Genomic DNA, 21,823 nt, shown 5'->3' on the forward strand with positions numbered 1-21,823 from the left:
GAGGGTGCAGGCATCTATGCAGGGTGAGTTGCTGCTCCCAAGGGACTTCTCTTGCACGTGGCACCACAAAGGCAGGAGTGGAGAGAGAAGGACTACATGAACTGCATGAATTCACTTGAAACAGCTCCAGGACACAGAAATAACAGCATAAGACCTTAAAATACGTTATGAATACATAATGTACATACTGATGGGGTACAGGTGATATTTTGAAACAAGCACACAATGTGCAATGATTGAATCTGGGTAACTGGGATATTCATCACCTCAAGCACTTATCATTCTTTAGTGTTAGGAACATTCCAAGTCTACTCTTCTAATTATTTTGAAATACACAATAAATTATTGTTAACTGTAGTCACCCTCTTGTGCTATCAAGTATTATATCTTATTCCTTCTAACTGTGTGTGTGTGTGTGTGTGTGTGTGTGTATTTAACCCATTAACTAATTCCTCTTTATATCTTTCCACCACAATACCCTTCCCAGCCTCTGGTAACCACCATTCTATTCCCTACCTCAACAGTATGAAGCTTTGAGGGGAACAAATTCTTTCATTATTCAGGTGGCAGCCTGATTCTAGGAAATGGCACCTATTATAGTGAGTGTGACTCTGCTGGAATCCCCTGGCACATATGTCTAGGTCAAGGTTTCTCAATCTTGGCACTCTTGAGTGACACTTTGGGCCAGATGACTCTTTGTTGTGAGGACTGTCCTGTGCATGATAGGAAGTTTATTTAGCAGCATCCCTGGCTTCTACACACTAGATGCTAGGAGCAAACTACTCTCGTGCTGTTGCAATCAAAACTGTCTGGAGACATTTGAGAACCACTGATCTGGAGAGTCGGGGGAGGTGTGTGTGTGTATAAGGATATATCTGCCAACCATTTAGATTTCTACCTTTTCACTTTTAAAAAGCTTCATTGAACTTTTTCTAGCTTAATTTTGTCACATCTTGATTTTTTTGGTTTAGGATTCCTAGACACGGAGTTGCTTGGTGAAAGAGTGGCACACTTCAAGGTTTTTTATATATATTGACCAGTGGCCTCCAAAAAAAGTATTCTAATTCTGATTCCTACCAAATTTGACACTCCCTTTTCACCTTTACAGAGTTCAATCTGTGGTTTTGCATATGGTAGGTGCTCAATAAATATTGCTATTTAGGTGATTGAATGTTAGCTGTGAGTATCCCTCCCCCTTTTTTTTCTACTAAATATGTGGGTATGTTGGTATATGGCACTTCACAATAATTTTTATAAGGGCTGAGTCTGGAGAAGATATTTGTGATATGGTATTATTTCCTGTAAATAAGTGCTTCTCAAGCATGATCCTGGAACTAGTAGCATCTGCATCACTTGGAAACGTGCTAGAAATGCAAATTCTCAGGCCCCACAAGGACGTACCCTGTGTTTTAAAAGTCCTCCAGGTGATCTTCTAAAAGCTAAAGTTTAAGAATCACTGCAATAGATAATACAGTGAATCAACACATGCTGCTTCTATCAGCAGGAAAATAGCTGTTCCCTAAACACTTTGTAATGTCATTTCCCTAGTGGGAGTTGGCCAGTCTAACCTTGGTTCATAAGAGGTTATGAGACTTAATCTAAATGCAAGTAATGCTTTCTAACTCCATCTGGTGCCCTGGTTGTTTTGAGAGGCCCATCTCATGCCCATACTTTATACTCAGGCCCAACTCAGCCTGCTCCATGGCCCACAGCCTGGGAGCCAACAGCTGGGACGTTTAAATGTGGAATGATACTTTCATGTTCAACCTCATTTGCTAGATTGCTCATTAGATAGATAATGCTGTTATCTTGGCCAGATAGGAGGTCCAATGTGAGCAAGGTGGCCATCTGTTCAGGGCTGGATCCTTTTGGTATAATCAGAGACTATGTGGCTCCGGTAGGCACTTCTGCCAGAGACAGCAGCACAGTCTCTGGGGCTGAACCACAGGGTTGGTCATGTGCTGGATAGAGGAGAAGGTGGGAGGGCACACAACTTACAAGAGCCTTTCTTCTAGATGTGACAATCTCAGGGCACTCATTAGCCTTCCCAAAGGTGAAGAGACACAAAGTCAGAGGATTACTTTGGAAGAGTGCCACTGCAGTCAGCAGGGACTTTTGTGCTTGAACACACACCTGGTTCCTCCCATCCCCCGTGGGTCAGAAATGAATCCATAATAACAGCTCCTGACATCTGTAATCCCTGGGGCTTACAGGATTCTGTGTTTGCAGTTCCCTAATTAGACTGAGACCTTTGTGTTTTTTTTGTTGTTGAGACAGAGTGGTCTCACTCTGTCACCAGGCTGGAGTGCTGTGGTGCAATCATGGCTCACTGCAACCTCAGCCTCCGTGGGCTCAAGCCATCCTCCCATCTCCACCTCCTAAGTAGCTGGGACTACAGGTGCACATCACCACACCCGGCTAATTTTTGTATTTTCTGTAGAGACAGGATTTCGCCATGTTGCCCAGGGTGTTCTTGAACTAATGAGTTCAAGCAATCTTCTCACCAGCCTCAGTCTCCCAAAGTGCTGGTAAGACGGGCAGGAGCCACCACACCTGACCCTCGACTGAGGCTTCTCTTAAAGGCAGGGGCTCAGCTTAGCTTATAATGGTCATTTTTAAATGGGGCTGACTGCACTTTAAATGCTCATAGGCGAAGTTGCCTAATCTTCAGGATTCCCGAGGAACACCAGGTGGCCCTGCCCACAGACAGATACATACTCCCAAGAAGCTAATTATATACAGGGGTTGAAAAACTGAATGTGAAACAATTAGTCAAAACTTTTTTTTTGGAACCAGTTCCAGGTACTACTTTGTAACTGAGAATTTAAAAAATGGTGAAATGTGGCCAGGTGCAGTGGCTCATGCCTGTAATCCCAGAGCTTTGGGAAGCCGAGGTGGGCGGATCACGAGGTCAGGAGTTCGAGACCAGACTGGCCAACATGGTTAAACCCCGTCTCTACTAAAAATACAAAAAATTAGCCAGGCTTGGTGGCAGGCGCCTGTAATCCCAGCTACTCGGGAGGCTGAGGCAGGAGAATAGTGTGAACCTGGGAGGCAGAGGTTGCAGTGAGCCAAGATAGTGCCATTGCACGCCAGCCTGGGTGACAGAGCAAGACTCCATCTCGAAATAAAAATAAAAATGAAAATGATGAAATGCATCATCATTCATAACCCAGATTGATAGCAATTTATTCTGTGACCAATTCAAAGGTTCAGCAACTCAAGGTGATAGAGTTAAATTCTAAACAAGCCATCAAACTCTGCCTCTTCTCTGGCTATGAGACAGTAACTTGTGAAAATAATTTCATCTGACTTAAGCAGACCAGGGCTGCAAATAAAACAACTGTTCTAAGGAAGTGGGTGCTGCGGTTATAGCAGTAAGCGCTGAAGTGCGTGTCCAAATGCTCACAGTCGGAACACGTGTGCATGACTGGGCAGCTCTGTAGCTGTGAATGGTATAGCATGGCATGAATGGAATGGGCTGGAATGCAGAGGAATCCCTGGGGTTCTTGTTGACCATTACATGGGTGGAGGGTGACCAACTGGTTTTTAGCATTGAAAGTTCTCTGTCCTGGGAAGCCCCCTCAGTCCTTGGCGAGCCAAGATGGTTGATCACTCACTCTGCGTGGCTTCCAGATGTTTCAGCTCACTTTGTTCCCACGGCAGCCCGTCTTTCAGAGGTGACTGAGTTCTTCATGAGACACATTGCAAGCAGTCCTGGAAAATAAGGGTGCCCTATCAACCTTTCAGACCTGAACTTTTTTCTGCCTATCAAGTGCATGCTCGGTTTTTATAGATTTTATATGTTTTCCCATCTTTCAAATCTAGATCTGGCAAGCAGAAGGTATGGGAGTCCTAAAGTGGGGCAGCTGCTGATGTTGGAGGTAGATCCTGCCTCAGCACCGAGGCAGGGCTTCTGCAGAATCCTTTGAGGCTTCTGTCCTGAACTTCCAAAGTTCCAGCAGGAGGAGTCGGGCTAAGGTCAGGGGTCAGAGTGGGAGTCCGTTGCAGAACCATAATATTGACGGAAGTTTCAGGGGCTTTCCCATTCAGTTACTTGGGTTGTCACATCCCTCATCCCTAAGACTCTGGCCAGGCACATTTCCCTTTAGATGCTTATTGATGCCATTTTGGATTTTGTGACATTCCCTAGAATGTCTAGAATGTTCACAGTTATGAAAAGCACTTAGTTCTCAAATATTTGAAAACAGAGACAATAGAATGTGCTGAGAGTGTGATTTCTGGAATCAGACTTCCTTTATTTAATCCCAGCTCTTCCCTTTAATATCTATGACCCTGGGCATGTTACTTCAACTCTCTAACCTCAGTTTCCTTACGTGTGTGTGTGTATATATATATATACATACATACAAACACACACTTTGAAGAATGGGGTATCCATCCCCTCAAGTGCTTATCCCAAGTTGCAAACAATCCAATTACACTCTAAGTTTTTAAAAGAGGTACTGTTATTATTGACTATAGTCACCCTGTTGTGGTATCAAATAGTAGGTCTTATTCATTCTTTCTACTTTTTTTGTTTCCGTTAACTATCCTCACCTCCCTCAACCCCCTACTACCCTTCTCAGCCTCTGGCAACCATCCTTCTACTCTCTATGTCCATGAGTTCAATTGTTTTGATTTTTAGATCCCACAAATAAGTAAGAACATGTGATGTTTGTCTTTCTTTTCCTGGTTTATTTCACCTAACATAATGATCTCCAGTTCCATCCATGTTGTAGCAAATGACTGGATATCCTTCTTTTTACTGGCAGAACAGTACTCCATTGTGTATATGTGCCACAATTTTTTTTATCCACCCACCTGCTGATGGACACTTATGTTGCTTCCAAATGTTAGCTATTATAAACAGTGCTGCAACAAACATGAGAGTGCAGATATCTTGTCGATATACTGATTGCTTTTCTTTTGGGTATATACCCAGCAGTGGGATTGCTAGATCATATGGTAGCTCAATTTTTAGTGTTTTGAGGAACCTCCAAACAATTCTCTGTAGTGGTGGTACTAATTTACATTCCCACTGACAGTGTACAAGTGTTCCCTTTTCTCCACATCTTTGCCAGAATTTTTTATTGCCTGTCTTTTGGATACAAGCCATTTTAACTGGAGTGAGATGATGTCTCATTGTGGTTTTAATTTGCATTTCTCTGATGATCAGTGCTGTTTAGCACCTTTTCATATACCTGCTTGCCATTTCTATGTCTTCTTTTGATAAATGTCTATTCAAATCTTTTGGCCATCCTTTGACTGGCTTATTAGATATTTTTCTATAGGGTTGTGTGAGTTATTTATGTATTCTGGTTATTAATCCCTTGTCAGATGGGTAGTTTGCAAATATTTTTTCCCATTCTGTGAGTTGTGTCTTCACTTTGTTAATTGTATCCTTTGTTGTGCTGAAGCTTTTTAACTTGATGTGATCTCATTTGTCTGCTTTTGCTTTGGCTGCCTGTGCTTGTGGAGTATTGCTCAATAAATTTTTTCCCAGATCAATGTCCTAGAGATTTTCCCCAATGTTTTCTTGGAGTAGTTTCATGGTTTGAGGTCTCAGATTTAAGTTAACATATATTAAGTGTTTTGAGGACAGAATACTATATAAATATTTGCCACAACTATTTTTGCTATTATTGTTGCAAATGGAAAGAGTTTAATAGACACAGCTACAAAATATACCTCTATTACCTCCTAGCTGTGCAGTCATGGGCAATTTAATTCACCTCTTGGAGCCTCAATTTCCTCATCTGCAAATTCTCATCTCATAGATTACTTATGAGAATTAAATGAGATGACTAGGTAAAATTTCCAACGTAATGCCTGGCACCCTGCTTGCTCAATAGATATTTATACTTTCCCATACATGATAAGTTGACATAGATTTGGTGCCAAAACTATTTAGTCATGTTCACCAAATAATTATATCTGAGGCATTACTGGTGATTATTGAACTTGGTCCTTGGACTGTCATTGTTCTTGGTTAAGGTGCAGCGGATGTTAACTTTAAAATAGACATTTGGGTCCTTTGGTATTTCAATGGCAAGGGATGCTGTAGCAAATTTCTATGAACCCTGTAGCTGAGAAGATACAGTCTCACTTTGTAACAAAGCATATTTTCATGAAAATCATGGAAATGGTTTACCAACTCCCAGAGGATTTGGTTACAACCACAATATTGCTTACCAGCTGTAAATGAAGGCTTTTGCCTGTCTGGAGCCAGCTCAACACCAGGAAGTATCTGGAGAAGAGCCAACAGGTTGTGGAATTCTTTCTCCAGATGCTGCTCATCCCTGTTTGCCTGGTCCCAAAAAATTTGTCCTGTGTCTTTTGTCCCTTCTATCCCCTGCTTGGATAGCATGCACTACCCTTCTTTTTTCATCTGATACCTTCTCTGGCTTGCAAAGGCCTTTCTACAGTCTTCCCTCCCTCTCTCCCACACAAGGCATGCTTCCATATAGCACGACATTGTCTATTTGCTCCTGTTGCCAGAATCTTTGGAAGCACCTAGCTTTTGGGCTAGATATCTCACTCCCTGAGTGGCCAAACAATGAGATTCTTCCTGACTCACAAGCAAAGTTCATGACTCCGAGGAAAAGCCAATATTATCTATGGGCAACCGTGAAAGATGAGTGAGCCCCATGCCAGCCACTGCATGGGAAAGGCCAACAGCAAAATATCTTTACCTGACAAACACACTCACATTCTTTTCACTACCTTCCATTTTTATCAGAATCCAGGCAGACTGATAATACATTCTAGACAATTGTTCTAAGACACATTCTTGAATATTTAATAGAGTAGATAATGTATAGGTGGTACCATCTGCATCTTTTTGTTACCTTTAACTGTTCATACTTCTGGTTATCCGATATTTGGTATGAACATAAAGCTGAATGAACAATGTGGTTGCTTTGTGAATATGAGGTTATGCATTCCTAACCTCACTGTTTGAACACCTATGATATGCCACGCCTATGCCAAGCCCCATGATAACAGGTCAGATAAGACAGAGCGTATTTGCATGATGCTTACATTATGATGAGCGACAGAGAAATACATGAGTGGTGACAGGACTGCATAGTATTACGTTGGTGCAAAAGTAACTGTGGTTTTTACCATTACTTTCAATGACAAAAACCACGATTACTTTTGCACCAACCTAATAAAACTATGACACAGGCATGGCTAAGGAAAGCATAAAATCCTACTGGGATGGTGGGGTAGGGATAGAACACAGAGGAGCGTTTGGAAGACAATCACACTAAGCTCACTGCTGGAACAATGGGTAGAAACCAGATAAATGAAGACAGATCGGAGGGAGATCTGTGTCTCCTTCAGCCCTCAGTGTCTGCTGATTTTGTCACTGTAGACAGTACTTTACCCCTGCTCTCTCTCTCTGCATTAGGGACTCTGGAATTTTCATATAAGGAACAGAAATCCCTCAGTTTTTTATAATGCAATTAAAAATATAAAATCTCCCTGTTTAGAAAGTAGTGACTTGCTGTTTGGGGTAATTTTCTCTACCCTACATTCAGGCATGACCTATAATTTTAGTTTGTGGTTTGTTCCCCACTAGCCCCTCATAATACTAGCTTGCAGCCTGAGTAGGTTACCCTGGATCTCTGAGTTAGAAGACATACAATTTTTACACTGCCCTCATCTTTGGTCCTTCTCAGGGAGTCTGTAATCATGGGAACAGGGCAAATGAATTCTATGAGGGATGAGTTTTCTGCTTAGAGAACTCAGGCCTCTGTAAGTGCCCAGGGAAATGGTTGGGCAGTCAGGGAATGGTATCGAAGGTTCTGCATGCCAGGAGAATAAAGAGGAAAAGAAGGGGAGATTATAAGGCAAATAAGACAGCCACAAACATAAACTTGGCCTTCCTCAGTGTATTTTTGTGGAGTTCTGATTATGTTGCCATCTAAGTTGTTCTGGCCAATAAAGAATGAGGGTATAGTGTCTTCTGAGAGACAAGAAGGCATTAGTAAAACATCTGCATTTGCAGATGGACACCATCTCAATCACAACCTCTTTCCTTGGGAAGCACCTTATTTTCAGGAAGTATCTTCTAGGCCTGGTCCTGATTGGGCCTGCAGTTTCAGTGCTGCAGGTCACGATGCTATGGGATGTGCCTAGAACCTGAGGTGTGGAACACCCCTATCCTGTGGGATTTAATTTTGCTCAAAGCCCTTTAACACCAGTTTCTGGCCAAGGCTTTACTGGCTGTTTGTGATTATAACCAACTATTTTCTGGCTTTGAGAACCTCACATAACCTCACTAGTAAATCATAACCGGGGTAGAATTTTGAGTCTAGCATTAGAATTTCATACAAGGGCCAATTAGAAAAAATGTTGCATTGCCCCTCACAGTTCATGCTTCAATAAAGTCCAAAAGGAAAACCACAGACTGTGATTATTTAATATTGTTCTGGTACATGGTCTACTCCAAGGCAAAACAAAATTCAATTTATTCCATACACTGAGAAATAAGCTAAAGAATGTTGTAATTTTATCAGAATTTTGTAGGGGGAGACGATAATTTAAAGAAAATGTTTTCTTCTGGTCAAAGTTGCCTTTTTTTTTTTCTATATGTACTTTGAACTATGCAACTGATAGCATTCTCATTCTTTTAAGCAATATAGGGAAGAAATAGTGGATTGTAAAATTTCCCTTTTGAAGAACAATCCAGTCAAAAGAATGTTGCATTGATAACACTGAAATCACTTGGAATAATAAATGCAAAATGCTGTAAATGTAATGTGGTATGATTATGCAAGAAAAAAACAAATAAGACAGTTAAAGAAGTTGCATCTTTCTATATGAAATTTTCAAAGGATGTTTCAAAAGCAGAATTATAATCTTCAATGTAAGGGAGTAGTGATAACTGACATTTCCTGCCTCCAGAACCTATTCCGCTTTGTTTTTGCTTCTGTCAAAACAGAGTCTGTCATTGAGATTGAATTAAGATTTCATTCCCTCCTCTAATTATTCATTTATTTAAAGAGGAGTCAGGAAGCTAGCTGAACATTAAAAGCTATGTTCTTTAGCATAAAGAACATAAAGAAGATGAGTCAGGAAATAAAATGGGGAGCACCATGAATCATGGCAGAAATATGTTAACAGGGGAAATTTAAGCTGTTCATGCTCAGACATTGAAAACACCAAGCCCTTATCTTTTATGGTTGGTGCCACAGTTTCTCAAGTACAGTCTGATGGATCCTGAGAGCAGAACTCTTAGTGGACATTATTTCTTTCCTTGTTATGGATCCAGAACTCTCTTGGGCATAAACTATTTTCTTTCTTGGCTGGTGACCTCAGGCAATTACAAGGACTTGAGGATGATGGAGCTGGGGTATCTCTCAACCCACCGATTGCCAGAGTCCATGTGACTAATATGGCTGGTTTGATGTCCTCTTCCTCACTCATCACATAGTGCGGAATTCTCCTAAAATTCTGTGCCTGGTCAGAGAGAATGATGTTACCTAGTAGAGAAGAACTGTTCTTCAATCAAAAGTAAGCTGTCACAGTACTCCCCTGCAAGAAACTTTGTACCAGTTAAACTATTACTGGTGAATTTAAGCAGAAAGTGGGGATTATTTTAAAGGTAGTGGGCATATTTTTAGAAGAAAATGTAAAAAAAAATTATGACCTTGGTAATGGTGAGGACACATTTCTTACACAAGATGAAAAGCACAAACTATGCAAGAAGATTGATAAATATGACTATATTAAAATATAATTAAAATCTGTGCATCAAAAGACACTGGAGACAAAGTGAAAGCAACCATAAACCTAGGGAAAATATTTGCAAAACAAGTACATTTTTCATCTCATGCATTATAATTTTCACCTCTAGAATTTCAATGAGGATATTTTTATATCTTCCATATTTATAATGTTCCATCTTTCCTCTAGCTTTTTGAACATATGGAATATAGTTATAATAATTTTTAAGTGCTTGTCTGATAATTGAAACATTTATATGTCTGAGTCAGTTTCAATTGTTAATTTTTATTCTTGTTGAGGGCTACTATATTTTCCTAATAAGCTTTGATAGGGATGGCAGACATTGCAAATTTTACCTTGTTAGGCATTGAATACTTTTGTATTCTTGTTAGAAATAGTTTGATTGCTTGGGGCAATACTTTTAATATTTTTAGGTTGGCCATAAATACATTTATTCTAGGTATAATTAAATTCATTGCCGAGGTACGTGCCTTCTGACTAGCAAATTTCTTCTGAATTATAATGTTTTACAGTTTGGCTGGTGGAAACAAAAGTCAAGAAACAAATGCTACAAGATCAGGGCTTTCTGAGCAAAACTTGCTGACACCTGGATTAAAGGATTTTTGAATGGCAAACGACTTGGGAGTTGCAGATTAAGACCTCTGGAGAAGTTTAGAAGTAACTCCCCTGGGTGGAGGTTGAAGTGAGCCGAAATCGTGCCACTGCACTCCAGCCTGGGCGACAGAGTGAGACTCTGTCCCAGAAAAAAAAAAAAAAAAAAAGAAAAGAAATAAAGAAAAAGAAACAACTCCTCTGGAGCTATTTACTTATATTCCAAAGGGTCATTGGCTTAGGAATCTTTACCTCTTTTCCCCCAAAGTGCTTTTGTTTATATTAAAAGCCACCTCTTTCCCTTTCTCTGGAAAGAAAAGGGGCAGATGTATCAGCTGCCCTATAAAAGCTGTGAGAGTCATAATTTCAGGATTGCTCTCCTGTTGTAAACAATAAAAAACAAAACAAAACAAAACCCAGGTACACACAAGTGATTTTTGTCCTCAGTGCATTGCCCTTTGGGGGACTGGAGCTTGAAGGTCTGACACAAGTTGTCCTCTGAGTAATTAAAAGTTTGTCTCTGACCCAGAAACCTCATGTTTCATTCAGGACAAAAATTAACAAATACAGATATAAAAAACTTACAGACACTAAGTTTTCCAGCCCTGTGTGAATTTTGAGTGTGTTCCTTCTAATTTTTTTGCATGACCCTTTCCCTAGCCTTGGGTCATTTTGTCATGAGCATGTGCTGGGTGGTACTCTGCTACATCCCTTTGCAAATCTTGAGTTTGCTCTTTGTTCTATTTCTCCCCCTCTGGTATTCTGTCCTGTGAATTCTGGCTGCTTAACTTTGTTTCCTCAACTTAGGGAGCACACCAGGCTTTGTCTGTATTTCCCTTTTCTGTGCTGCAACCTGAGGATTCTTGGAGAAGGCAGTAAACTACGGCTTCATAAGACTTATCTCATTTTTTTCCCTGTTGCTCTGGGATCATTGTTTTTGGATGGTTGATGGCCAAGGTCTTGAAAACTGTGGTTTCATATATTTGGCCAAGTGTTTTAGTTATTATAGAGGGAGAGTAAACTCAGCACTCTATCTTAGATGAAAGTAGAAGTCATATTGGAGCATTTTTAATAGAGAAAACTGTAAAAACACCCACTGTCCATATCAAGAGAAGAAATGAGTTTTTGATAAGCATACAGTGAGTGATACAAAATACAGCAGTGAACGTTACTGAAAAATCTCACACACAAAATATTGAGCTCCTGAGACGTGTACAACTGTCTCCACTTAGTAAAAGTAAAAAAGCTTGGCACTTATTTCATTTATACACACACACACACACACATATAATAAATGTATAGATTATGAGCTTGTTCAAAACAAATGGTCACATTTAACAGTATAATTATTGGTGCAACAATGAGAAAAGTTGCTGAAACTCTGACTTCTGTGAGTAAATCTGGTGGAAATGATAATATTTAAATGAGTGAAGGCAATTAAGAGGCATACACACATGCACCTTTAACAAAAACATCCTGAGGATGGATGTAATTTAGAGAAATTGTAATAAACTAGAAATGGTGTAGAAAAATATGAGAAGTTAGGTAATGAATAGGTAATTTTGGGGTTACTTCTGAAATATGGAAGTGTAACACTTTTTCCCTGTGTTGAATGGACAAATAGGGATCTTTGTTTAATCTGGTCAGTAGAGAATTAACATATGGCCTATACAGAGATTACATATGTACACATTTTCTCATAGAGACAGGGGAAATGTCTATCTCAGGCTGGAGTGCAGTGGAGTGATCATAGCTCACTGTAGCTTTGAACTCCTAGGCTCAAGCAATCTTCCCACCTCAGCTTCCAAAGTAACTGGAACTACTGCCCCACACCACCACACCTGGATAAAAATTAAAATATTTTTATTTTTTGTTTTTGTAGAGACGAGAATCTCACCATTTTGCTCAGGTTTATCTTGAACTCCTAGGCTCAAGCAATCCTCTTGCTTTGGCCTCCCAAATTGCTAGGATTATAGTGTGAGCCACTGTGCCCAGCCTAGATATCTTTTTTTTTTTTTTTTTTTTTAAAGATTAAAGGGATCGATCTGCACCAAGATGGCCGAATAGGAACAGCTCCAGCCTCCAGCTCCCAGCGTGAGTGACACAGAAGACAGGTGATTTCTGCATTTCCAACTGAGGTACCAGGTTCATCTCACTGGGGCATGTCAGACAGAGGGTGCAGGACATTGGGTGCAGCCCAATGAGCGAGAGCCAAAGCAGGGTGAGGCATCACCTCACCCAGGAAGCACAATGGGGAAGGGAATTCCCTTTCCTAGCCAAGGGAAATCATGACACACAAGACCTGGAAAATCAGGTCACTCCCACCCTAATACTGTGCTTTACCAAGGGTCTTAGCAAATGGCACACCAGGAGATTATATCCCATGCCTGACTCGGAGGGTCCCATGCCCATGGAGCCTCCCTCATTGCTAGCACAGCAGTCTGGGATCTAACTGCAAGGTGGCAGCCAGGCTTGGGGAGGGGTACCCACCATTGCTGAGGCTTAAGTAGGTAAACAAAGCGGCCAGGAAGCTCGAACTGGGTGGAGCCCACCACAGCTCAAGGAGGCCTGCCTGCCTCTGTAGACTCCACTTCTGGGGACAGGGTATAGCCAAACAAAAGGCAGCAGAAACCTCTGCAGATGTAAATGTCCCTGTCTGACAGCTTGGAAGAGTAGTGGTTTTCCCAGCACGGAGTTTGAGATCTGAGAACAGACAGACTGCCTGCTCAAGCGGGTCCCTGACCCCCGAGTAGCCTAACTGGGAGACATCCCCCACTAGGTGCAGACTGACACCTCACACCTCACACAGTCCGGTACACCTCTGAGACAAAGCTTCCAGAGGAACAATCAGACAGCAACATTTGCTGTTCAGCAATATTCACTCCTCTGCAGCCTCCACTGCTGATACCCAGGCAAACAGTGTCTGGAGTGGACCTTGAGCAAAACTCCAACAGACCTGCAGCTGAGGGTCCTGACTGTTAAAATGAAAAATAATGAACAGAAAGCACATCCACACCAAAACCCCATCTGTACGTCACCATGATCAAAGACCAAAGGTAGATAAAACCACAAAGATGGGGAAAAAGCAGTACAGAAAACCTGGAAATTCTAAAAATCAGAGCACCTCTCCCCATCCAAAGGAACACAGCTGCTTGCCAGCAACGGAACAAAGCTGGATGGAGAATGACTTTGATGAGTTGACAGAAGAAGACTTCAGACAATCAAACTTCTCTGATCTAAAGGAGGAATTATGAATCCAGTGCAAAGAAACTAAAAACCTTGAAAAAAGATTTGACGAATGGCTAACTAGAATAACCAATGCAGAGAAGTCCTTAAATGACCTGATAGAGATGAAAACCATAACACGAGAACTACGTGACAAATGCACAAGCTTCAGTAACTGACTCGATCAACTGGAAGAAAGGGAATCAGTGATTGAAGATGAAATGAATGAAATGAAGTGAGAAGAGAAGTTTAGAGAAAAAAGAGTAAAAAGAAATGAACAAAGCCTCCAAGAAATATGAGACTATGTGAAAAGATCAAATCTACGTCTGATTGGTGTATCTGAAAGTGACGGGGAGAATGGAACCAAGTTGGAAAACACTCTGCAGGATATTATCCAGGAGAATTTCCCCAACCTAGCAAGGCAGGCCAACATTCAAATTCAGGAAATACAGAGAACACCACAAAGATACTCCTCAAGAAGAGCAACTCCAAGACACATAATTGTCAAATTCACCAAAGTTGAAATGAAGGAAAAAATGTTAAGGGCAGCCAGAGAGAAAGATCAGGTTACCCACAAAGGGAAGCCCATCAGACTAACAGCGGATCTCTCGGCAGAAAGGCTACAAGCCAGAAGAGCATAGGGGCCAATATTCAACATTCTTAAAGAAAAGAATTTTAAACCCAGAATTTCATATCCAGCCAAATTAAGCTTCATAAGTGAAGGAGAAATAAAATCCTTTACAGACAAGCAAATGCTGAGAGATTTTGTCACCACCAGGCCTGCCCTACAAGAGCTCCTGAAGGAAGCACTAAACATGGAAAGGAACAACCGGTACCAGTCACTGCAAAAACATGCCAAAATGTAAAGACCATCGATGCTAGGAAGAAACTGCATCAACTAACGAGCAAAATAACCAGCTAACATCATAATGACAGGATCAAATTCACACATAACAATATTAACCTTAAATGTAAATGGGCTAAATGCTTCAATTAAAAGACGCAGACTGGCAAATTGGATAAAGAGTCAAGACCCATCAATTTGCTATATCCAGGAGACCCATCTCACATGCAGAGACACACATAGGCTCAAAATAAAGGGATGGAGAAAGATCTACCAAGCAAATGGAAAACAAAAAAAGGCAGGGGTTGCAATCCTAGTCTCTGATAAAACAAACTTTAAACCAATAAATATCAAAAGAGACAAAGAAGGCCATTACATAATGGTAAAGGGATCAATCCAACAAGAAGAGCTAACTATCCTAAATATATATGCACCCAATACAGGAGCACCTAGATTCATAAAGCAAGTCCTTAGAGACTTACAAAGAGACTTAGACTCCCACACAATAATAATGGGAGACTTTAACACCCCACTGTCAACATTAGACAGATCAACGAGACAGAAAGTTAACAAGGATATCCAGGAATTGAACTCAACTCTGCACCAAGCAGACCTAATAGACATCTACAGAACTCTCCACCCCAAATCAACAGAATATACATTCTTCTCAGCACCACATCATACTTATTCCAAAATTGACCACATAGTTGGAAGTAAAGCACTCCTCAGCAAATGTAAAAGAACAGAAATTATAGCAAATTGTCACTCAGACCACAGTGCAATCAAACTAGAACTCAGGACTAAGAAACTCAATCAAAACCGCTCAACTACATGGAAACTGAACAACCTACTCCTGAATGACTACTGCGTACATAACAAAATGAAGGCAGAAATAAAGATGTTCTTTGAAACCAAAGAGAACAAAGATACAACATACCAAAACCTCTGGGACACATTTAAAGCAGTGTGTAGAGCAAAATTTCTAGCACTAAATGCCCACAAGAGAAAGCAGAAAAGATCTAAAATTGACACTCTAACATCACAATTAAAAGAACTAGAGAAGCAAGAGCAAACACATTCAAAAGCTAGCAGAAGGCAAGAAATAACTAAGATCAGAACAGAACCAAAGGAGATAGAGACACAAAAAAACCCTCCAAAAAATCAATGAATCCAGGAGCTGGTTTTTTGAAAAGATCAACAAAATTGATAGACCACTAGCAAGACTAATAAAGAAGAAAAAAGAGAAGACTCAAATAGACGCGATAACAAATGATAAAGGGGATACCACCACTGACCCCACAGAAATACAAACTACCATCAGAGAATACTATAAACACCTCTACGCAAATAAACTAGAAAATCTAGAAGAAATGGATAAATTTCTGGACACATACACCCTCCCAAGACTAATCCAGGAAGAAGTTGAATCCCTGAATACACCAATAACAGACTCTGAAATTGAGGCAATAATTAATAGCCTACCAACCAAAAAAAGTCTAGGACCAGACGGATTCACAGCCGAATTCTACCAGAGGTACAAGGAAGAGCTGGTACCATTCCTTCTGAAACTATTCCAATCAATAGAAAAAGAGGGAATCTTCCCTAACTCATTTTATGAGACCAACATCATCCTGATACCAAAACCTGGTAGAGACACAACAAAAAAAGAGGATTTTAGACCAAAATCCCTGATGAACATCGATACAAAAATCCTCAATAAAATACTGGCAAACTGAATCCAGCAGCACATCAAAAAGCTTATCCACCATGATCAAGTGGGCTTCATCCTTGGGATGAAAGGTTGGTTCAACATACACAAATCAATAAATGTAATCCAGCATATAAACAGAACCAAAGACAAAAACCACGTGATTATCTCAACAGATGCAGAAAAGGCCTTTGACAAAATTCAGCAGCCTTTCATGATAAAACTCTCAATAAATTTGGTATTGATGGAACATATCTCTAAATAATAAGAGCTACTTATGACAAACCCACAGCCAGTATCATACTGAATCGGCAAAAACTGCAAGCATTCCCTTTGAAAACTGGCACAAGACAGGGATGCCCTCTCTCACCACTCCTATTCAACATAGTGTTGGAAGTTCTGGCCAGGGCAATCAGGCAAGAGAAAGAAATAAAGGGGTATTCAATTAGGAAAAGAAGAAGTCAAATTGTCCCTGTTTGCAGATGACATGATTGTATATTTAGAAAACACCATTGTCTCAGCCCAAAAGCTCCTTAAGCTGATAAGCAACTTCAGCAAAGTCTCAGGATACAAAATCAATGTGCAAAAGTCACTAGCATTCTTATACACCAATAACAGACAAACAGAGAGCCAAATCATGAATGAACTTCCATTCACAATTGCTTCAAAGAGAATCAAATACCTAGGAATCCAACTTACAAGGGATGTGAAGGACCTCTTCAAGGAGAACTACTAACCACTGCTCAATGAAATAAAAGAGGACACAAACAAATGGAAGAACATTCCATGCTCATGGATAGGAACAATCAATATCGTGAAAATGGCCATACTGCCCAAGGTAATTTATAGATTCAATGCCATCCCCATGAGGCTACCAATGAGTTTCTTCACAGAATTGGAAAAAAACTACTTTAAAGTTCATATGGAATGAAAAAAGAGCCCGCATTGCCAAGACAGTCCTAAGCCAAAAGAACAAAGCTGGAGACATGACGCTACCTGACTTCAAACTATACCACAAAGCTACAGTAACCAAAACAGCATGGTACTGGTACCAAAACAGAGCTATAGACCAATGGAACAGAACAGAGCCCTCAGAAATAATACCACACATCTACAACCATCTGATCTTTGACAACTTGACAAAAACAAGAAATGGGGAAAGGATTCCCTATTTAATAAATGGTGCCGGGAAAACGGGCTAGCCATAAGTAGAAAGCTGAAACTGGATCCCTTCCTTACACCTTATACAAAAATTAATTCAAGATGGATTAGAGACTTAAATGTTAGACCTAAAACCATAAAAACTCTGGAAGAAAACCTAGGCAATACCATTCAGGACATAGGCATGGGCAAGGACTTCATGTCTAAAACAGCAAAAACTATGGCAACAAAAGCCAAAATTGACAAATGGGATTTAATTAAACTAAAGAGCTTCTGCACAGCCAAAGAAACTACCATCAGAGTGAACAGGCAACCTATAGAATGGGAGAAAATTTTTGCAATCTATTCCTCTGGCAAAAGGCTAATATCCAGAACCTACAAAGACGTCAAACAAATTTACAAGAAAAAAACAAACAACCCCATCAAAAAGTGGGCAAAGGATATGAACAGACACTTCTCAAAGAGAGACATTTATGCAACCAACAGACACATGAAAAAATGCTCATCATCACTAGTCATAAGAGAAATGCAAATCAAAACCACAATGAGATATCATCTCACACCAGTTAGCATGATGATCATTAAAAAGTCAGGAAACAACAGGTGCTGGAGAGGATGTGGAGAAATAGGAACACTTTTACACTGTTGGTGGGACTGTACACTAGTTCAACCATTGTGGAAGACAGTGTGGCAATTCCCCAAGGATCTAGAACTAGAAATACCATTTGACCCACCCATCCCATTACTGGGTATATACTCAAAGGATTATAACTCATGCTGCTGTAAAGACACATGCACAGGTATGTTTATTGTGGCACTACTCACAATAGCAAAGACTTGGAACCAACCCAAATGTCCATCAATGACAGACTGGATTAAGAAAATGTGGCACATATATACCATGAAATACTATGCAGCCATAAAAAAGGATGAGTTCATGTCCTTTGTAGGGACATGGATGCAGCTGGAAACCATCCTTCTCAGCAAACTATTGCAAGAACAGAAAACCAAACACCGCATATGCTCACTCATATGTGGGAATTGAACAATGAGAACACTTGGACACAGGAAGGGTAACATCACACACCAGGGCCCGTTGTGGGGTGGGGGGAGGAGGGAGGCGGTAGGGATAGTATTAGGAGATACACCTAATGTAAATGACAAGTTAATGGGTGCAGCACCACAACATGGCACATGTATACATATGTAACAAACCTGCACATTTTGCACATGTACACTAGAACTTAATGTATAATAAAAAAGAAAAAAATGATTAAAGGAAATTTTAAAATTATAACAAAAAGTAAAACTATGTTTTTATCCCACATAATTAATATTTTATTATATGTACTTTTTATTGTTTTTAAAGTAATTAAACAATATGGATAAAACAAAAATTTCCATATATATCCCTGTTCTTAATTGCAGACCACAAAATCGACTCTGAGTTTCAGCAGAAAGGAATTTTTCGAAGGGTAATAGAGCAGCACATAGAATCTCAGGGAGGGCAGAGAACCAGACTTGCTTGCACATAGCCAGGACCAGTAGAGATAGACGGCATTACCAACCTCACCATGGAGCTCTTGTAACAGAAGCACCATCACTGTTGCCACACATTACCCAGGATCTATAATGGAAGTTAAAACTCTGCCACAATGTCTCAGAAGAATCAGATGCTTTCACCATTAAGCTTATCAGGAGTTTCCACAGGCAGACCACCATCTTAACGATGCTTACCTTCTACTGCAGTTGTATACAAGACTCTCTGCTTGGCAGAACCTTAGCCATAGGAGGAATCCTAGCTGCAAGAAATGTGGTTCTTCCCATTTCATTCCTTGACAAGCTAAAAAGGGATGATATGAGCATGGAGCAATCAACAGTGTCTTCTCCACACCCTTTGACCACCAATCCCAGTCCCTTTCTTCTGTAACCCTTTGCCTATCCACCTCCAGAAGTAACCAATGCACACATTTAACTATAAAAAATATACATTATAAATTTATATACATTATGTTTTCCTCACATGGTTCTACAAATTTATTTTTCTTTTTCACGTATTTGAGATCTGTTCACTCTCACATATTGTTAATTGGTACCCTCCATCGGGATATAGGCCATTTTACTTTTAAAATTTATTTTTATTTGGTTTTATTTTATTTTTATTCACTTTTGATGGACATTCAGTTTGTCCTTTTTTTTTTTTTTAGTATTATAAAGACTAATAAAATTAATATCACTACATTTATTTCCTTGGGAATATTTATACAAATTATTCTAGGCCAGAGTCCCAAATTCCCTGAAGGTAAGAATCACCTGGAGGCTCTTATAATACAGATACAGTTTCCTAGGCTTCCCTATATCAGTCAAGGGCCAAACAGAAAACTTGGAACACTCAAAAAAATTGAAGCAGGTTTAATTACAAAAGGACTATTTATAAAAAACATGAGTATAGATCATGGGATGAGAAAACTTTGGCTGTAAAGGACCAGATCATAAATATTTCAGGCTTTGTAGGCCACATACAGCTTCTGTTGCATATTCTTCATCACCTTTTTCACAACTCTTTAAAAAAGTAAGAGCTACTCTGAGCTAAACAACTACAAAAACAGGTTGGCAGTTTGCTGACCCCTGGCTTTGATGAAACGAGGAATAGTACAGTCATCTGGAGCTAGTAGCAACTAAGGTTTTACTACCCAGACCTGAAAGGAAGAGACAGGTTACTGTAACCTGAAAGAAAAAAGGATGTCCTGTAGAGTTACACGCCTTGAGGGAACCATGAGAGAGCCAGTCTGTGGAGAGCTTCCAAGAAGGAGTTAAACTCCACTGTCTGCCTTCCTACCAGGGCTCCCCATTGGCTAAACCAACTCTGAAGCTAGAAGAAATGGAGCCCTGCTGTTGTAACGTAGCCCAGCCTTCTGTGACACAGAGTAGGTTGGAAAGGTGGAGAGTAGGTGTGGAAGAATGAACAGAAGGTATCTAAGAGGCATCCATTGGTGATTCTGAGAGAGGAATGGCTGGGATGGAACCTAGGAGTTTGTGCTTTTAACAGTAAACCAAATGATGTTTACCAAGCTTGAGAAATACTGTTCAAGGATAAATAGCTAGAAGTGAAATTGCTTGATCATAGTGTATGTGAGTTATTGATTTGAAAGCTAAATTATTTTGCATTGTGACCATATCAGTTTAATCTACAACCTGCCATACAGAAAAACAACTAATGTCCTCCTCAATCTTCACCAAATACTTGATATTGTTAAACTTTTCAAAATTTGCTAACTTAATTAGTAAAACATGAAATATTTTTAGTTGCATTATTAGTGGTATTTATCTGATTTCCAAGAAGATGAATGTATTTTCATATATTTGTCATTTCAATATCCCTTTTAAAATTTTTAGTGATCTTTACCCATTTTCTACTGTATTGTTTTTCTTTTTCTTATTAATTGGCCAGAATTCTTTATATATTCTGGATACAATCTTATGTCTAATATATGCTGCAAGTACCTTTTCCTAGTCTGTGGCTTATTTTTTTTCATCCTGTATATGTTATTTTTATTTTTTTGCCATATGCGATTTGAAAATTTTTATGTAGTAAAAATTTTAATCTTTTTTATTTTAATTTGTGTTTTGTATTATTTCTGACTTTTCTATCAAAAGTTCATTAATGTATGTTCTTTCTTCTAGCAATTTTGTAGTTTTATTTTTTTTACTTAATATATTTGAAATTTGAATTTTTTCCTTCAAACATAACAATATACCAAAATGTCTATAAAATTATACTGTGTATAAGTTAGTATATCTTGGATTTAGAATTCATTTAAATAAATTACATTTTTCTTAGGGCCAACGTGAATGAATTGTTAGACAGTAGATATTTGAAAGTGCCAATACAGAGAATTTTGAAAGAAAGGAGATTTCAGCTTTGGCAATCTTTGATTAAAATAAAGAGTATTGCATAAAGGGCAAAGAAAGTAAAAACACTAGTCCAATTAGTATTAAACATGAAAAAATATTTCTCAATATAACATTATTACCATGTATTCTTGTTAGAACACTCTAATTTAAAACCTGTTCAAGTTTAGCCATTTGGTTAATAACTAACCTGTTATTTCTGTTAGAAGTAATGGCAAGAGGGATTTTAACAGATGGAAAATAATATTAAGATAATATTTTTGAAATCTTGTTCAAAAGGTGGCCTGAGTACATACATCTACCTCAAATATTCCCACATTCCTTCTGAAACAAGAGAAATTCATTAATTGGAAATATAGGTTGAGTGTGGTGGCTTGTGCCTCTAAGCCCAGCACTTTGGGAGGCCAAGGCAGGAGGATTGCTTGAGCTCATTAGTACAAGACCAGCCTGGGCAACATGGCGAAACCCTGTTTCTACAAAAAATTACAAAAATTAGCTGGGCATGGTGGTGCACACCTGTGCTGCCAGGTACATGGGAGGCTGAGGTGGGAGGATTGCTTGAGCCCAGGAGGTGGAGGCTGCAGTGAGCCATGATTGTGCCACTGTACTTCAACCTGGCAGGT

General features: G+C 39.6%; 1 long non-coding RNA gene across 1 annotated transcript; it reads right to left on the reverse strand.

Moving 5' to 3' along the window:
• Positions 1-3,172: 3,172 nt before the first annotated feature.
• On the reverse strand, positions 3,173-21,419 carry LOC105466198 (uncharacterized). Its single transcript, XR_011607437.1, has 3 exons — positions 21,391-21,419; positions 19,026-19,131; positions 3,173-3,717 (listed from the first exon to the last, which is right to left on the reverse strand). It is a non-coding gene; the product is annotated as an uncharacterized lncRNA (long non-coding RNA).
• Positions 21,420-21,823: the final 404 nt, after the last annotated feature.

This window comes from Macaca nemestrina, chromosome 9 (assembly GCF_043159975.1).
Source record: "Macaca nemestrina isolate mMacNem1 chromosome 9, mMacNem.hap1, whole genome shotgun sequence".
Classification (NCBI taxonomy): Eukaryota; Metazoa; Chordata; class Mammalia; order Primates; family Cercopithecidae; genus Macaca; species Macaca nemestrina.